The sequence below is a fragment of the Diceros bicornis genome, chromosome 3, assembly GCF_020826845.1.
Source record: "Diceros bicornis minor isolate mBicDic1 chromosome 3, mDicBic1.mat.cur, whole genome shotgun sequence".
NCBI classification, from domain to species: Eukaryota; Metazoa; Chordata; class Mammalia; order Perissodactyla; family Rhinocerotidae; genus Diceros; species Diceros bicornis.
The window spans coordinates 79,600,159-79,618,584 of NC_080742.1; the positions used below are offsets into that span (position 1 = coordinate 79,600,159).

The 18,426-nt window shown below is 40.7% G+C and overlaps 1 protein-coding gene across 2 annotated transcripts in view; it reads left to right on the forward strand.

Annotated features, from left to right (window-relative positions):
- MKLN1 (muskelin 1) overlaps positions 1-18,426 on the forward strand; it is a 315,619-nt gene that overhangs the window by 126,505 nt on the left and 170,688 nt on the right. The window lies entirely within an intron of this gene.

Genomic DNA, 18,426 nt, shown 5'->3' on the forward strand with positions numbered 1-18,426 from the left:
ATGAATGAATGCACTATATCTAGGTGAACAGAGTTGAGTCTATTTTGAAGACTGATTTGTAAATGAGCTTCCTAATGTGCAGTAAAATGCAAAAAACCTCCCCAAGAGTTGTTCTCTGAAGTTCAATTGATATGATGTCCTTCCCCAAATATTGTTTAAGAAATTGTTTAGCAAACTATTTTTGCCCCCCACAAAGATATTTAAAAGTAAACTTTAGCTAAAACTTGGGTCAAGCTATCATTAATTCCTAATGAGCATACTCTGAATTAATGAGATGGGTCAACTCCTGATTAATTGCTAGTGGATTCTGTGGCACTGTCATTTATCCAACATGACCTAGAAGTCATGGCCTGTCATCAGGATTTGGAACGAAGAGAACTAATAAACACCTACTCTAGGTTAGGTAAGCTGCTGGGCTCAAACCTGTGAGGCAAATATCATCATCACCATAGCACAGATAAACAACCCAAGGCCCAGAGAGGCCCCAAATCACATACCTAATAGGTGATGGATCCAGGCTTCAAACCATCAGTCTGCAAAATCCAGGCTCTTTCTAGTATCTCGCTTTAAGCCTCAGACTTCTCATAACTTAGGCACAGTTATTTTTATAATTAAAGTAACCTACGTAAGCAGAATACTCAATAAATTACAGCTTTTTTTATGGCTGTACTTTAAGAATTATGGTGAGATTTTTCCTGTGTGGAACAATCATATAGCCTCCCCATGGAGAAAAATACGAGCCCTAACTTATCTGGACAGCAAAAGTAGGTCCTATGGGACAGATTAATGGGAGTAGTCACATTTTAAAAAGAAGAATTTTAAATTTAATAGAAGTTTAAATACTTATTCTACTTTTCTTCATTAAGAGTTGACTTTATGGGCTCTCACTAGTCAAATTTGAGACAATTTGATCACCAAAATTTTGTTTGTATAGTTGTATAAAAATGATAGATGTATAAAAACAAAAAGCCACACATTGAAAGTGATTAAAAAGTGGGGGGAGGGAAGAAAGAAGAGATGGGGGAGAAATATGAAAACAAAACCTTCGTCCTTACAGAAGAGTGCCAGCTAATAAATGTTGAAGAAATGATGAGGCTTAAGGAAAACACTATTGGGCAATTCCCAATATAATAACTGATTCAATCAAGGACCATAAGTGGATGATAAAATCTTTGGGTGAAGGGTTGATGAGTGTTATGTGTTATGTTTCCCAAGAAAGATATGTTGAAGTCCTAACCCCCAGGACCCCAGAATGTGACCTTATTTGGAAATATGGTCATTGCATATGTAATTAGTTAAGATGAGGTCATACTGGAGTAGGATGGGACCGTAATCCAATATGACTGGTGTCCTTATAAGAAGATAGTCATCCAAAGGCACAGGGAGAATGCCATGTGAAGATGGAAGCCGAAGTGAAGTGCAGCAGCTGTTAGCCAAGGAATGCCTGGGGCTACCAGAAACTGGAAGAGGCAAGGAAGGATTCTCCCCTAAGGTTTCAGAGGAAGCCCTGCCAATGCATTGTTTTCATACTTCTAGCCTCCAGAACTGTGAGATAATAAATTTGTTGTTTTAAGCCACCCAATTTATGGGTACTTTGTTATAGCAGCCCTAGGAAACTAATACAGTGGCCAACAGGATAGACACAGCGCATCAAAGTATCATTCCGCAGACATGAAAGATAGAGCTCTCCAAAGGAGAGCTCTGTCAGTTACCACTTAAGTATCAAACTTAACATCACTAATAGTGGGATAAGCTGACATTATATACCTCCTGATATGATGCAATAAGAGGTATACAATATCACTTTGATAGACTGCAATAAGCCCAGATTCTTTTTCTCCTTTAACCACACCTCTTGCAAAGTGACTTTGTAGCAACTCCCATCAAAAGGTAGAGTTTATTTCTCTACCACTCAATCTAGGCTGGCTTTGTTACCTTCTTTGGCCAACGTAGTGCAATTGAAGTGACAGAGTGCCAGTTCTAAGCCTAGTCTTCAACAGATTTTGCATGCTTCCACTCTCTTTCAGACCCCTGTCTCTTACATGAGAATAGGCCAGGGCTAGCCTGCTAAGTGTGATAGATGAATGGAGCTGAACCCAGTCACCCTAGCTGAGGTCAACCTAGACCAGCCAGCCCCTAGTCAATCTGCCAAATGATTGCAGATCCATGAATGAGTCTAGCCAAAATCAGCTAAGCCCAGGCCAGATCAGCACAACTACCTAGGCAATGGTTGTTAATATTTTGCCACTGAGTTTTGGGGTGGGTTGTTATGCAGTAATGCTAACTGTTACAATAATCTATGTAACATTCTTGCCAAATATGTTTAAGTGGAAACTAATCATGAAGAAACAATCAGAAAAATCTAGAGTGTGGGATATTCTACATTACAACTGGCCTGGACACTGCGAGTCAGTGTTGTGAAAAACAACAACAAGTGAGGAGACTATTCTGGATGGACCAGAACAAGGTTTTTCAATCTCAGCACTAACTGACGTTTTAGACCAGATAATTCTTTGTTGTCTGGGGAGTTGGTCTGTGTATTGTAAGATATTTAGCAGCATCCTTGGTCTCTATCCAACTAGAAGCCAGGAGCTCCCCTAGTCATGACAATCAAAAGTATCTCCAGGCATTGCTAAATGTCCACCTTGAGGCACTAGACTAGAGAGACAGAATCAAATGCTATGTATGGAGCTTGTTAAGATCTTGAATCAAACAAAAAAAGATGGTTATAAAAGACATTGGGAAGGGCCAGCCCCGTGGCTTAGTGGTTAAGTGTGTGTGCTCTGCTACTGGCGGCCCAGGTTCGGATCCCGGGTGCGCACCAACGCACTGCTTGTCCAGCCATGCTGAGGTGGTGTCCCACATACAGCAACTAGAAGGATGTGCAACTATGACATACAACTATCTACTGGGACTTTGGGGAGAAAAAGGGGGAAAAAGGAGGAGGATTGACAATAGATGTTAGCTCAGGGCTGGTCTTCCTCAGCAAAAAGAGGACGATTGGCATGGATGTTAGCTCAGGGCTGATCTTCCTTGCAAAAAAAAAAAAAAAGACATTGGGACAATTAGAGAAATTTGAATGTGGAATTAAAGATATTGAATCATTAATTTTCCTAGGTCTGAAAATGGTATTGCAGTTATGTAGGAGAATGCCTTTATTCTTAGGAGATGTATGCTGACTTATTTTGAGTGAACTGTCATAAAGTATTCAACTTACTTTTAAATGCTTCAATGGATAAAAAGGTATATTTATAGAAAGAGACAAAGTAAAGGTGACAAAATGTTAACAATTGGTGAATCAAGGTGAAGAGTATAGGGGCATTCATTGTGTCATTCTTTTGACCTTTGTGGTTTGAAAATTTTCAAAATAAAAAGAGTTACTCTCATCTCCACTGCCTGACTTCTTACCAATTTAATGTGATGCAAAGAGCAGGCTTGTTCTAAATGAATCTGGGTGCTTGTTCTGTGTTGCCTGGACAATGAACTAGCTCAAACCAGGTATGGGGGTTGGGGCTGAGGAAGGGGGTGTCTCCCAGCCTGAGGAATTGTACACAAGCTCAGCTTCCCATGGGACCACTGGCTTCCTTTCTCTTGTGTAACATCCCATGGGACCAAAAGTCTAGGTGCTGGGAAGCTTGTGTGTGTTTCCCAGACAACTCTGGTAAACAGCTGGCACCAAAATCCAGGCTGCCTGGTGCCAAGATAGTCTGATTATTCCTTTCACTGATAAGGCTACTCTCACACTTGCCCTATACTAAAAGGAGATCAAAAGAGGGGCAGAGTTCCCTTCCCTGGAACACAAACCATTCTGTCAGGCCAGCAGGTCAGCCAGGGACAATAAGAGACTGGGGTCTCTGTGACCTCCCTTCTCTTAATGACCTTGACTTTGTAAGTTTCCTCTTCCCATATAAAACCTAATTTTTTAACTAGCACGATATGATGTAGCAGAATTCAAATCATACCCTGGTGCATTAAAGTGGCAATTGTAAAGAGACCCATCTTGCAAGAGAGCTAATATTTAAAACATAGATAAAACTCAGAAACCAAAAAGGAAAATGCTGATAAATGCTTTGATGTAAAACATTTAAAACTTTTATATGGTAAAAACAAATACGACAACAACAACGAGAAAACACTGTAAATAGAGCCAAAAGACAAATGTCACAGAAGAAAAAATTATCTGCAACCCAAGAGAAAAAGTGCTTATTTCTTTATTATATAAAGAGATCTTCCAGTTTTACAAGGAAAAAAATGAACAGAAAAATAGGCAAAGAATATGAACAAATATTTCATAAAGAAAATAAGAATGGTGGGGTTGGCCTGGTGGCATAGTGGTTTAGTTTGTGTGCTCCACTTCAGCGGCTGAGGGTTTGTGGGTTCGGATCCCAGGCATGGACTTATACCACTCATTAGGCGATACTGTGGCAGCGACCCACAGACAAAATAGAGGAAGATTGGCACAGATGTTAGCTCAGGGACAATCTTCCTCAAGCAAAAAGAGGAAGATTGGCAACGGATATTAGCTCAGGGCCAATCTTCCTCAACAAAAATAAATAAATAAATAAAAAAGAAAAGAAAAGAAGAATGGTAAAACTTACTTGGAAAAAACATTTAATTTCATTAGTGCTTAGAAAAGTGCAAATCACACCAATGTGATACTATTTTTACCTATCAGATTGACAAAAAGTTAAAGTTTGATAAAACTCAGTTTTGGCAAGGGTATAAGTGAACTTATACTGTTGATGGAAATGTGGATTGGAACTATTTTGGGGTTACAATCTGGGAACAGCTAACCCAATTTTAATGCACATATATTTTGATGTAGCAATTTCATTTAAAGGAATTTATACTAATGATAGAGTCATACAAGTTCCCAATGACACGTGTATAAGGATATTCATGGAAACATTGTTTATAGTAACAAGAAGTGGAATTGATTTAAATGTTCATCAGTGGGGCAACAGTTGAGTAAATTATGGTACATCCAATGATTCAAAGATCTTGGAAAATCTATATGTGCTGACATGGGAATATTTCTGATATGTTATTAAATGAATAAACCAAAGTATAGGTGTTTAGGAAAAGCTCAGTCTTCCTCCTGTATGTCTCTCCTTTACTCTCACACTACTACTACACTCACAACACTTCTGACACCAGATGTGTGGGAGTTTTTCCTACACCAAGCAATTCTCTGTGATACCAGCTGGGTGTCCTACAATTTAATTCAATTTTGACATAATCTACCTGGAGACAGAGTTAGATCCCACAGGCTAGGGCCTCAGTCCCATGAGATTGCCCCCAACTTCAGGTGCGAATCTCAAATAGTAGGTCCGTATAGGTTACCCACAACTTCTGTCTGACTTGGCTACAAATCGGAGGTTCCCATGCCCTCCTACCCCTTGGATTTGATTATTTGCTAGAACAGCTCACAGAACTCAGGGAAACACCAGTTTATTATATAATAAAGGATAATGTAAAGGATACAGATGAACAGCCAGATGAAGAGCTAGACAGGGCGAGGTCTGGGAGGGTCCCAAGCGCAGGAGCTTCTGTCTTCGTGGAGTTGGGCTATGTCACCCTCCTGGTATGGATGTGTTCACCAATCTGGAAGCTCTTCGAATCCCATACTATTGGGATTTTTATGGAGGCTTCATGACGTATGCATGATCAATTATTAACTCCATTTCCAGCCCTTCTCTCCTCTCTAGAGAATGGGGTGGGGGGTGGGGTGCTGAAAATTCCAAGTTTCTAATCATGGCTTGGTCTTTCTGGGGACCAGCCCTCACCCAGGAGCCATCCAGGAGCCCACTTCACTAGAACAAAAGACACTCCTATCATCCAGAAAATCCAAAGGGATTTAGGAAGTCTGTGTCAGAAAGTGGGGTCAAAGACCAAATATTAGAATGAAAGATGCTCCTAGTGCTCTTATCACTTAGGAATTTACAAGAGTTTTGGAAGTTCTCTTCCTGGAACTGGGGGTGGAAATCAATACATATATTTTCTATTATCTCACAATTGGACACTGTATATTCAATATGATCTGCTTTGTGTAAAAATGGTATATATATTATATATGCTTATGTGGAAAGAATACACAAGTTGTCCTTGAGACAACTTTCAAAATGTCAATCGGTGCCCCTTCTGATACTTTTGTAGGAAATATTTTAATTACTGAAACAGGATGAGGCTGTGTGTGGGCAAATTGATTTTAGCTGTGGATGCAAATATGCAAATAATATTGAGCCATTGCAACTAGGTGTCTGATTTCTAGAATCTAAGAAGGCTGGAACAGAGCAGGTGCCAACTTTCTTAAGCAGTCTTGGGTCATTCACCCTTCTTAAATTGCTCAGGCCAAGCCTTCAGCGAGGCTCATATTGAAAAGCTACAGTAGCCCAGCAAGGAAAAAACAATGTGATAGGAAATTTTCTTTCTCCCTCTCCCTCTTTCCCTCTTTCTAGAGTTTCTTAAGGAACATGGAGGTTAAGATAGAAACATGATTCAACAGTACTGAGAAATGGGGAAAGTTTGCAAAGGCATTTGGATGATTCTTGTTCTTTATAAATGCACTATATTTGTGTCTGGCTGATCCTCTTTAAAACATCCAAGGTACTAATCTGAGAGGACAGCCTCTATCAGGGGAACATTTTCTGTTCCCAGTGGAGTGGCACATTCAGTTCCTGATGCAGGCTCACTTAATTCCTATTAGTCACTTCACAGCTGTAACTTGGGAAAAGAAAATCTCAAATAGTTTTGGCTGATCTCACAAGTAAACTAAAAACAAGACCTTCTCTCTTTTCTCACAGTTTGTTTACAAATTTCAAGCCAATAAAACATGTCTATCTTCGTGGATATTTCTCCCAAATTTTTTAGTTGTCTGCTGATCTATCTACCTGGTTTCCACTCTATTCGTGTACCTAGATTTGTTGCCATAACATAGCTGGTAGATGCTGGACCACCCACCCCAGTTTGTCATTGAATCGATGCTGCGATTTTTGTTTGGTGGTTTATGATTCTAAGGTTGTTCCAGAACACTGCTTAAAAACACAGGTCAACTACCAAGTGAGACACTGGATCCGATCAAGGTTTGTTTGTTATTTTTTAGGTTGTTTAAGGATATTAGATGAGTGCACAAATTTGTTATTGTAGAGTTGCTATGAATACTCAAGATGCACATACCGGATTATTATTGTAGGTTGGTTTGTGACCAACAATCAGCTGGCCCTGATTTAGTTATTTCCTCAAGAAGACACTTTGAACAATTATTTAAATGCCTCCCCTCTGCAATTGCAATGATGATGAGGATTTTGCAACCGAATATGCAATTCAGGGTGCATACACTCAACTACTGTTTTTAGCTTGTTTTTCTTTTTACATTGATGTCAGCTGCTGTTGTCGGAATTACTGAAGAATAGAGAACCATTTTTCTATTGAGGGTCACCAAACTATATGAAAAAAGTAATCTAGGGCCAAAACAGAAAGTTATAAGAAAAATAATTATTATAGTTAGTATTTAAGGAAAGCTAACTATGAGAAAGCATTTTTTTCTCCTTGGAGAGAGAAATATAGCATTTTCAGAACTTATCTGCTTTTAAAATTAACAGTCTTACTTAATAGTTATAAATATCTTAATAGTTATAAATATCTGACAATGGTTTTGTTCTATAGTATCGTTAATTAAGGAGCTGCAAATGGGAAAGATGATAAAATAGAAGAGAGAGGTGTGTGTTGTGGGTAAGGAGGAGAGAATAGAGAGTAAAAGAAATGGAGTCAGATGCAGAAGGAATAGAGAGGTGCAGAGGGAAATGAAAGATAAACAAGGGGTAAGAGGAATAAGAAAGACAGTGATAGGGTGGGAGAGCAGGTGAAGGAGACAGCTAGGTAGCAAGAAAGAGGAAGGAGAGGAGAAAAGTGGATAAAGAAGGAGGAGAGGAAAGACTGAGTAGTGTGGGGGATTTAAACATAAGCATTGATGTTTGCTTTTAAGATGAATGTGGGATCTCTAGAGTGTAGCATTTATACCACCATCACCTGTTACCAATTCTCTTTGAAATACTGATTAACTACTGTTCACAAGTCTAAGTATTCAAGTCATTTTAATTGTAGACCGGGTGGATAAGGTGGGAAAGTCAAAATGGCAACCTTACAAAGTGGGTGTCCAAGCGAGCTGCCTTTGCAGTATCTGGTTTCTGGATGCTGACTTCTGAGGAGAAATTCCAAAGGGAGGAGGGAAGCTCAGCTGTCAGTTACTGGCAGCTTCATGTCTGCTACTATTCTAAGACTTAAGGGAAAAAGTTCTCAACCTTGGCTGCACACAGAAATCTTTTGAGGAACTTAAAAAATATATTGAGGCCTAAGTACCACCCCTGATATGTAATTGGTTTGGGATGTGGTGTGGGGATTTTCTTAAAGTTCCCCATGTGATTCCAACATGCAGCCAAGAGGGAGGACCACTGCTTAGAGGCTGCCCTCTGAATGTGCTCATCAGAGAATCCTGTTATAATGCTGGTTATTTTTTTGGGCTATGAGAGCAGTGACCCAAACATTAAATTGGATAAAATTAGGCCCAAGACCAGAGGTTCTCAACCTTTGTATGATATATTTAGTAGCTGGCATTGCTGAAAATTGGTTCTGGAGGTGAGGGGAAAAGGAGATCATTTTGAGCTTATTTGCAAATATACAGGAAGAAAATCAATCAAAGTTATCAACACGATAAGAAAGGTCTCTACAAAAATTTGCATTTGAGAAATGATTTGACCTGACTGCAACATTATGAGGGCGTCTGGGGTCTCTTTGAAGACTGTTGACTTCCTCAGACTGACCTAAGATGGGGAACCAGGAGAAATGGTTTGCTTCTTTTCTGCTTGTTTGCTGTACTATAGAGCTCAGGTCAGTTCTTTGTCCCACTGGACATCCCTGTGTTCCTTTACTCTCTGACCTGCTCTCCAAGCTGGATCTGGTTCTCTTTTCTAGTGTGAGCCATCTAGAATTTGCTATCACCATGCTTTCCTATTTCTATCATTCCCCAGTTCCCTCTATCCAGTTCCCTCTGTTTCAGTGACATTGAAACTTATTTAACCTGCCCATTACCTGTACTAATATTCTTAAGGGGAAAAGGTAGAAGAGGAAGCTGTCCTCAGTCAGCCTGATCCTTTCATGCCTGATAACAGATATATATTTCCATTTATAGTGGCCCTCTGGAGACAAAGCTTCCTAATCCAGGAAGGGATCCTAATATGATGACTTTCATGTGAAATAGAAGAAACAGTTGCCTTGACAGACTGACAGGGGTCAATACCTATAGGACTATGGGATTATCTCTAGATGATTCTACTATGTTCTGGGGATAGCTTTAGTTAGGAAATATGATATTTGGCCTGGTGCCTTGTGGAGATAATGCTACTGCTAACCACCACTATTATTACCTTATCTTTTATATGCTAATCCTTCTGAATGCTTTGTGTATTAACCTGTTCGGTATCTGACTATTGGATTGTGAGTTCCTAAATAGCTAGGTGTATGCCCAGCACCTGGCACATAGTAGGTGCCCAATAAATGTTTACTGAATGAATGGATGAAAGTTTAAGCAGTCCAGGCAATGAAGGTGAGAGCCAGCATGGTGAAGCAGCGGTGGAATGAGAGGAGCTAGTTCCATTTCCTCTTTCACAAAGACCAGGTTGAGCCCCGACTGTGGTGATGGGAGAAAAGCACTAAAAGATCCTGATTTAAGGATCCCCTTAACCTCAAACATTTCTACCCCGAGGGCTGGGATACTTTTTTCTGAGATGCTCACACTTTTCCCCAAGGGACTTTTGGTTCCAAATACACTACGAATAAGTGTTAATTGCTTTTTGTAATATTATTTTGTCAGCTTCGTTTAGATGTAGTAATTTGCAAAGCAACCCCCAGCAGTTGACAGTTCATCCATAGCTGTGTGGTGTTCAGACATTTCCTGGGATTCCTGCCCACCTCCTAGGCAGCTGGCAGTGTTCGCCAGGATATGTGCTCACCTGGGATTAACTTGGAACTAGTAGTGCTTTGTCGTGTCTGGGATTTTTAAAATTCTGAAAGGGTGAAGGCCCACCCCTACCTAATCCAGAAAATAAAAGTGCAGTAACTCATAATTTAAGAATTAGCAGGTACTTAAAGATCATCTAGTCCACACTAGGTGGAAGAGGAAATTGCAGCTCTGACAGATTCAATGACAAGGTCAGCTGGCTGGTAGCTGGGAGGCCAGGTCTAGAATCTATATTCTTTGTGTGGCACCAAACTGTGAGCTGAGGTTCTGTGGATATAAGTGTTTACGTTAATATGTGTTTCTTTTTGAAGCTCTTTTCTCTGGCCAGAGACTTCCTGATCCTCCTTCACTCATGCTTCAAGGTCACAGCTCAGACCAAAGTGTTTACAAAAAACCTAGGCACTTACGAGAGGAATCATTGCCAGTTCCTGCACTCCCTGTGCCTTGGCTCCAACCAAGCACAGCAAACCAAGGAAGGGATAAAGTGGTCTCGGGAACCAGGAATTTCTAGGTTTGGATGCCAACAGTCAAAAGGATGAATTGTCTGATTTCTCCAGCAGGCTGAGGCTGTGGCTGCTGCTGCTGCCACCTCCTGGGAGAAGACAGACCTGAGCTTCATACCTGACGCTAGTCTTAATGTTCACCTGTGACTTGGGCAAAGGCCCCACTGGGACCAGGCTGAAGTTCCTTTGTCCTAGATAATAAAAGGGATATCTCCTTACTTAGCAAACAAAATAGTGGTATTTGCTTTTCATCTGCTCCTTTTGGCAATGTTGCGCTCAAATAATGATTTCAAACAACAGTAACAAAGTTGAAATGAATTAATATGAAAACTATGAGAGAATAGAAGGTTGAGGCAGAGCCTTAGGAATACATCAGATTTTTTCTCTTGGCCTTCTTAATCCTGAATCCCAGGGTGATGTTAGGAACGCATACATTTGAGAATTGTGTAATAGAGAGGGCACATGTGAGTTTGGCGAATCAACCTCCAAGAATCTGAGTTTACTAGCAGGGCTGTTGCAAGGATTAATTGAGATAATGGATGTAAGTTTCTGGTGTGCAAGAAATGTTTAGTGGGGATTATATTGAGGCAAGTTCACTCTTCTAATCCCCATGGTGTTTTCTTCATTTACTGATCAAAAATGGATTGGCAGCCCCCATGCCTTTAATTCTTCCCAGTCTTCAGATCTACAGATGATCCCTAAGCTAACTCCTTTTATTTTTTTTAAAATATAATCATAAATTAGTGCTATGGACTGTTTGTGCCCCACCCCCCAATTCATATGTTGAAGCCTTAATCCCCAATATGATGTTATCTGGAGATGGGGCCTTTGGGAGGTAATTAGGTTTAGATGAGGTCATGAGGGTAGAGCCCCCCTGATGGGATTAGTGCCCTTACAAGGGGATGAAGAGACCAGAGCTCTTCTCTCTCTGCCATGAGAGGATACAGCAAGAAGGCAGACATCTAGGAATAGGGCTCTCACCAGACACCAAATCTACTGGCGCCTTGACCTTGGACTTCCCAGCATCCAAGTGTGAGAAATAAATGTTTGTTGTTTAAGCCTCCCAGTCTATATTTTTGTTATAGCAGCCTGAGCTAAGATAGACATTGGTACACAGAAATGGGGGTGCTGCTGTAACAAATACCTAAAAATGAAGAAGCAGCTTTGGAACTGGGTAATTGGCAGAAGCTGGAAGATTTTTGAGGTGCATGCTAGAAAAAGTCAATATTGCCATGAGGGGACCTAAGGCAATTCTGGTCTGAGTTCAGAAAGAGAAGAGGACAGCTGGAGAAAATGTTTCCATCTTCTTAGAGAATACATAAATAATCGTGAACAGAATGTTGGTAGAAATATGGACAGTAAAGGCCATCCTGGTCTCAGACAGAAATGAAGAACACGTTATTGGAAACTAGAGGCAAAGCAGTCCTTGTTATAAAGTGGCAAAGAATGTGGCTGAATTGTGTTTGTGTTCTAGTGCTTTGTGGAAGGGAGAACTTGCAAGTGATGATACTGGATATCTAGCTGAGGAGATTTCTAAGCCAAGTGTTGAAGGAACGACTTGGTTCCTCCTGACTGCTTCTAGCAAAATGCAAGAAGAGAGAAATGAGTTGACAATGGAACTGTTAAGCAAAAAGGAACCAGAACTTAAAGATTTGGAAAATTCTCAGCCTGTCCATATATCACAAAAAATGAGAAAGCATGTTTGGAAGAGAACAATAAGGGTATGGCTGATTGATCATTTGATAAGGAGATTAGTGTGGATGTACACCACAGACCTAATCAGCCACCTCAGCAGGAACACTGCAAGTTTGAACTGAAGGGGACAGAGATGAGATGGAATAAAGGAAGGCTGTTGGACTTCTTGGATTTTACAGGACCAAGACCATAGACATGTTCAGTTGGGACATAAGTTATTCTTCAATGCAAAAGAAGAATGACCATGAAGGCAATTCAGAGATCAGGGTTGCCTCCATGGTTTCAAAAGGTGATGGAGTTGGGGGGGGGGCATTGCCTTGCTTTCAACAGGCCAGATGGCTTCCACCCAAAGTCTTGGGGACGAGGCTGCCAGGAGCTGTGGGGGCAGAGAAGCCTGGAGCCTTGGAGGTGTGGCCACCACCTGGTAGAGCCCTGGGGGTGTGTGCTGCCAGGGCAGGAAGACCACCCCAGGGGAGTCCAGAAGGCAGAGCATGGAGCCAAAGGGGATTATTCTCTAGCCTTAAGATCTCATGGAGTTTGCCTTACTAGGCTTTGGACTTGTTTGGGACTCATCATCCCTTTCTTCTTTCCTCTTTCTCACTTTTGCAATGGGAATGTCTATCTTACATCTGTTTGGTTTCACAGGTTCATAGCTGGAGAGGAATTTTGTGTCAGGATAAGTCTCACCCATATCTGATTTAGATAGTATTTAGATGAGACTTCTGATTTTAGAGTCTATGCTGGAATGAGTTAAGACTTTTGGGGTTGTTGGGATGGAATGAATGTATTTTGTATGTGAGGACATTTGCATTTTGGGGGTCCAGGGGTGGAAGCAAGAAGGCGGCTGTCTGCAAACCAGGAAGAGGGCCCTCACCACATACTGAATCTACTGGTGTCTTGATCTGGGACTTCCCAGGCTCCAGAACTGTGAGAAATAAATGTTTGTTGTTTAAGCCACCCAATCTATGATATTTTTGTTATAGCAGCCTAAACTAAGATAATTAGTAAGAAGAAATTCAGGAGGAACTAAGAGATTCAATTCAGGAAATATTTCTTGAATATCTGCTATGTGATAGTTATAGAAGATTTAAAGAAGAATAATGTAGGTGTAGATCTGAAAAGTTCCCATTAATTACATTAGGGAAAAAGTGAATGAGAATTAGGCACTTGGTTTCTAGATTCAGATCTGCAAACAGCCCAGTTGTGTAAATGACCTTAGACATGACATCTAACATATTTGGGTATTAGTTTCTTCATCTGTTGCATAACAATATTGTAAAGGGAAATTCTTCCATTTATAGCAGAGCTTGCCTAGGAGATAGCACATTGAATATTGTGTTGTGCTTCAATTCTCCTAACCAGCTAAAGCTGTTAAATAAACTGTGAACTTTGAATGACCCTGGCAAGCTAAAGTAAGACCCTTACAAGACCTATCTGAAGTTTTTTTTCTGACCAATGAAGGATGGGGCTTATTTTAACCAATCATGTACAGAGCTGTGGATTTATTCCAGCCTATTTAGAGTATTTGTTTCAATCTTTAATTAGTATAACAACCATGAAACCCCTTCCTAACAATTAAAAACACCTTCTTTTCCCCCTCAGCCAATTGGTGTGTTCCTTTGCCTCGAAATAATAAAACTAGCCGTATCTGTTTTGCTTTTTAACTCTGGTGGTCTTTATTATTTGACAATATCTTATATTCGAATAGTACTTTACAGTTTACTAAGTCTCTTCCCACTTGAGAAGAATGAGATTTGATCAAACAGGATGGGCCTTTGAACAAAAGAGATTCTGGCTCTGTCACTGACTAGCTATATTTCCTTGGATACGTTATTGTATCAGTTAGGTCCCAGCTGGAAACAGATGACATTCTCAAATTGGGCAATTTGAGAGGTTTAATAAAGGGACTATTTATAAAAATGTGAGAACATACCGGGAAACCACAGGGAGCAAGGGGAGGGAGTGGTTACTGGAACCGAGAACCAGAGAGAGCTGTGTGGAGAGGCCACTTGGGAGGAGGACTTGTGACCTTTGGTTGACTTAGAGTGACCTTACAGACAGGGAGTCAGGGGAAGGAATACCCCAACCTCACTCTCTTCTCTCCCACACATCTGGAGGGGCAAACCAAAGATAACAAACAATTATTTAACTTTTCTGAGTCTTATTTTTCTCATTTGTGAAAAGGGGAATAATAATATTTATCTCTCAGAGTTTCTGTAAGAATTAAATGAGAACTTAACGTTATATCATAGCAGACAAGCTAGGCAATACTCTTTTTTCATTTGATCTTTAAAATCCTCTTGTGACGTAAATAGGATAGATTTTATTAAATTCACTTTATAGTGGTGGAAAATGAAACTCAGAGAAGTTAAGTGACTTTCCTAAGGTCTCATAGCTAGAAAAGTAGCAGAACTGAGACTGAAACTAAGATTTTGAACGTATACTCTAAGTTTCTTTCCCTAGACTATTCTTTTTTTTTTTTGGTGAGGAAGATTAGCCCTGAGCTACCACCTGTTGCCAATTCTCCTCTTTTTTGCTGAGACAGATTGGCCCTGGGCTAACATCCGTGCCCATCTTCCTCTACTTTACATGTGGGACGCCTGCCACAGCATGGCTTGTTGAGTGGTGCGTAGGTCTGTACCTGGGATCTGAACCTGCGAACCCTGGGCCAGCGAAGCAGAGAGCGTGAACTTAACCACTAAGCCACTGGACCAGCCCCTCCCTAGACTATTCTTGTACCCCTCTATGCCCTTCTGCAGAAGGCTTCCACAGATGGTTTCTTCTATCTAGAGCTGCTATACCTGGAGCTATGGTGACTCTGCTACTCAGAGAAAAATTAATTGACCCAGGAATCAGTGCCTAAGCCAAAAAAAGGAACCACTGATTCATTAGATATGAAGAAGGCCAAATGCCTATGAAGTGGCTTGATATAAGACTCTGACCAATACAGGTCCCCATGTCGGATACTTGGCAATTCCACTTGGATATCTATTAGGCATCCCTTATATAGTACATTGAAGTCAGAATACTTGATTCCTTCTACCTAGAAACTGTACCAATCCCAAATCCTCCCCTCTCAATAAAAGCATGGCTATCTACCCAGTGGTGCAAACCCAAAACCCAGGAGTTATTCTTGATTCTTTCCTTTTCCTCCTGCCTTCCCTCCCTCATCAGCAAGTCTACTTGGCTTTACTTCCAAAATATGTCCCCATTCAATCACTTCTCTCCATCTCCTCTGCTAGTCCAAGCCACCATCATTTCTTGCCTGGCTATTATAATAACTTCCAGTCCTCACTTCAGCTCTTGCCTCTTTCCAACCCATTTTCAGTTTTGCAGAGCCATCTCTACAAAATGTAAAGTGGATCATGCTACTCCTTGGCTTGAATCCCTGCAGATTTCCCCTTCACATTTCCATGTCATGACTCCTTACCATGACTGTTAGGGCCCTACTGGTTCTGTCTCCCCTCTCCTCCTCCGTCACTAAGCTCCAGCCACACTTTCTATTCTATGAACACACAAACCCCTTTCCTGGCTTGGGCCCATTGCACTTGCTTATTCTCTCTACCTAGAATGTTTTTTTATCTAGCCTTTGCATGGCTGGCACTTTCTCATTGTATAGGTATTAGCTCAAATATTACCTTCTTAGAGAAGCTTTCCTTTACCATTCAATCTAAATTTTACTCTGGTGTAGTCTTTTCTTAGGACCTAAAACGCACAGGCAAAAATTATCTAGTTGACTTATTTATTATATTTATTATATGTTGCCCTACCAGAATGTAAGCTCCACGAAAGCACAGCCCTTCTCTGGCTTCTCTGTTTATCCCTGTCTCCTAGGTATCTAGGACAGGGCCTGGCATATCAGAGCCTCTTAATAAATCTTTTTTTGCAGGAAAAGATAGTGAATGGTGACAACCCAAATACAATTAGTTATCTCTCTGGGAAGTATTTACTATGAGAAGCCTACTGAGAAGTCATCAGAGAGTAAAAGATGATTGCTTTTAGGGGATGACAAGGTGACTGGGTCACTAGAGCTGTTGATCCCTGAAAAATGATGATTCATTGTCCAGTTCTCCATGAAGCCATCAATATGTCCCAATCTTAGAAGTGTGGGGGAACTAGAGGGGCTAAATGGATGTGATGGTTTCCAGGCCTTCCCCATGTATCCTTACAACAAACCCCACCACCTAAGGCAATGCCCCAAAGGCAGAGGAGGTAAAGGTATACCCCTAGGAGATCTGAGCAACTAGCAGACTCTTGTGGATTTTAAAATTTCTTTAGTCTTCTATTTTATCTTAACATTTACCCAAATTTTGGGTTCAGTATCATAATATATCTATCTGTATTTATATTAACAAATGAATGCTTTAAATTACTTTGCCACTTGTAAAATGTGTGCTGTATGAAAGCCATGCTGTCCTGGGTCTTTACATTCTTTGTGGCAATTGTACCTCAGGGATACATGTTTGCAGTCTGAGAAGCTCTGGCATTCTTTTTCTTTGCAACCCAAGTTCTCTTTTATTCTTTTATTCACAGTTCATTATTCTTCAGTAAATATTTATCGAACATCTACTATGTGATAGACACTCTAATAGGACTGAGGATATGACTGTGAACAAGATATGCATGACTCCTACCTTCACAGGAGTTATAGTTTAGGGAGAGAGAATGAGAAATAAAGAGGAAATTAAAACATATTGTGATTTTTGCTAAGATAAGGAGGGAAACTCAGGGTGCCAAGAGAAATGTAGAAAATAGTACCTAATCCCAAAATATGTGATGAGGAGTGATTTTCTAGAACGAAATAACCTGAAAAATGAGCAGGAGTTAGTCAGGCGAAGAATGGGGGAGAGTTTCTGGCTTGGTTTGGACTAAGCCCTGGAGGCCAGAGAGAGCACAGAACTTAAAGGAGACAATTCAGTGTGTTAGTTTAGTGTGGCTAGAGTAAAGAGTGCAAAAGAAAAAGAAGAGAGAGAAGGCTGGAGAGGTAATCAAGGCAGGATACAAAAGGCCTCCGCTAAGGACTTTCGATGTTACCCAAAGGGAATAGAAAGTCATTGAAAGTCACATTAGGAAAAACCGGCTTATATGTGTTTTTTAAAAAGATCACTCAGGAACCATAACTCTATTTCTGGAAAAGAACAAGGACTCTACTCACATTAGGGTAAGAATTAGCAATTTCAGGGCCCAAAACTAATTGAACTGAGTCACCATCTTAATCTTCTCCCCTTAAAAGTATCTCTTTTCCCCCAAAATAACCACTAGTCATCTTTGGGACTAAGCTTTTCTGGCCTCTCCTACTGTCTCTGGTCTCCCAACTCGAGTCACTGGGGCTATAGCATTCCCTCAAGGAACAAATCCTTTTCCAACATGCTGTAACACACAAAGCACATGTGATTTTAAAGGTTAACATATTGTGGCTTTTCTATGAGGCATTCTTGATCTGATAGTCTAGTGGAGGCCACTACTAAGTTTTCCCCTATGGAAACAGGAAGTCAGGAGAGGATCCGAGGAAGTTTGGGCAGGTTAATGATTATAATGGGAAAAGAATACAATTATTCAGGTGTTTTGACTTAGTTGGTCATACACTGAGAAACTCTGCATGAGTTTTTCCATCTTCAGGTGGAGATGAAGATAGCGTCCAGGTTTTCAAGGGTAGAACCTCTTAGACAGGGAGTGACGAGGACTTTGGTAATTGCAGTGGCTAAGCCAAAGAACAAACATGCCAACCCTGACAAACAGGTACTTGATGGGAGCGTTTTCTAAAGCTGCCAGATATTGAGAGCAAGTGTTCCTTTTTTGATGAGAAGCTGGTATGATGCCCCTAGGGCATTCAGAGCACAAGGGCTTTTATTCTCTTTGTGGTCTTTTTCATGAAACTCTCTGTCTCTCACTCTTTCTGAACTTTTGGGCTAAATTTCTGACAGAGCTAAAAGTGGGCAGCTTTACCACCTGGAAAAATGATGACACACAGCTTCCCAACTCCGTGAGGATTTTTGTGGTCTGCGAGTGAATGTCACTACTGAGCAAACCACTTCCACAAGATTAGGATGAGAGAGCTCACAACCAATGTTTATAGCGAAGGGCATCACAGACTGAAAACAGAACAGGGTGAGAGGACAGCCGAGCACCTCCTTTTCCTGTCTCCATGTGACTCTGAAACACGGGAACAAGACATTTAAAACCAGGACAACTCCAGAGGGAAAGGACATTGGC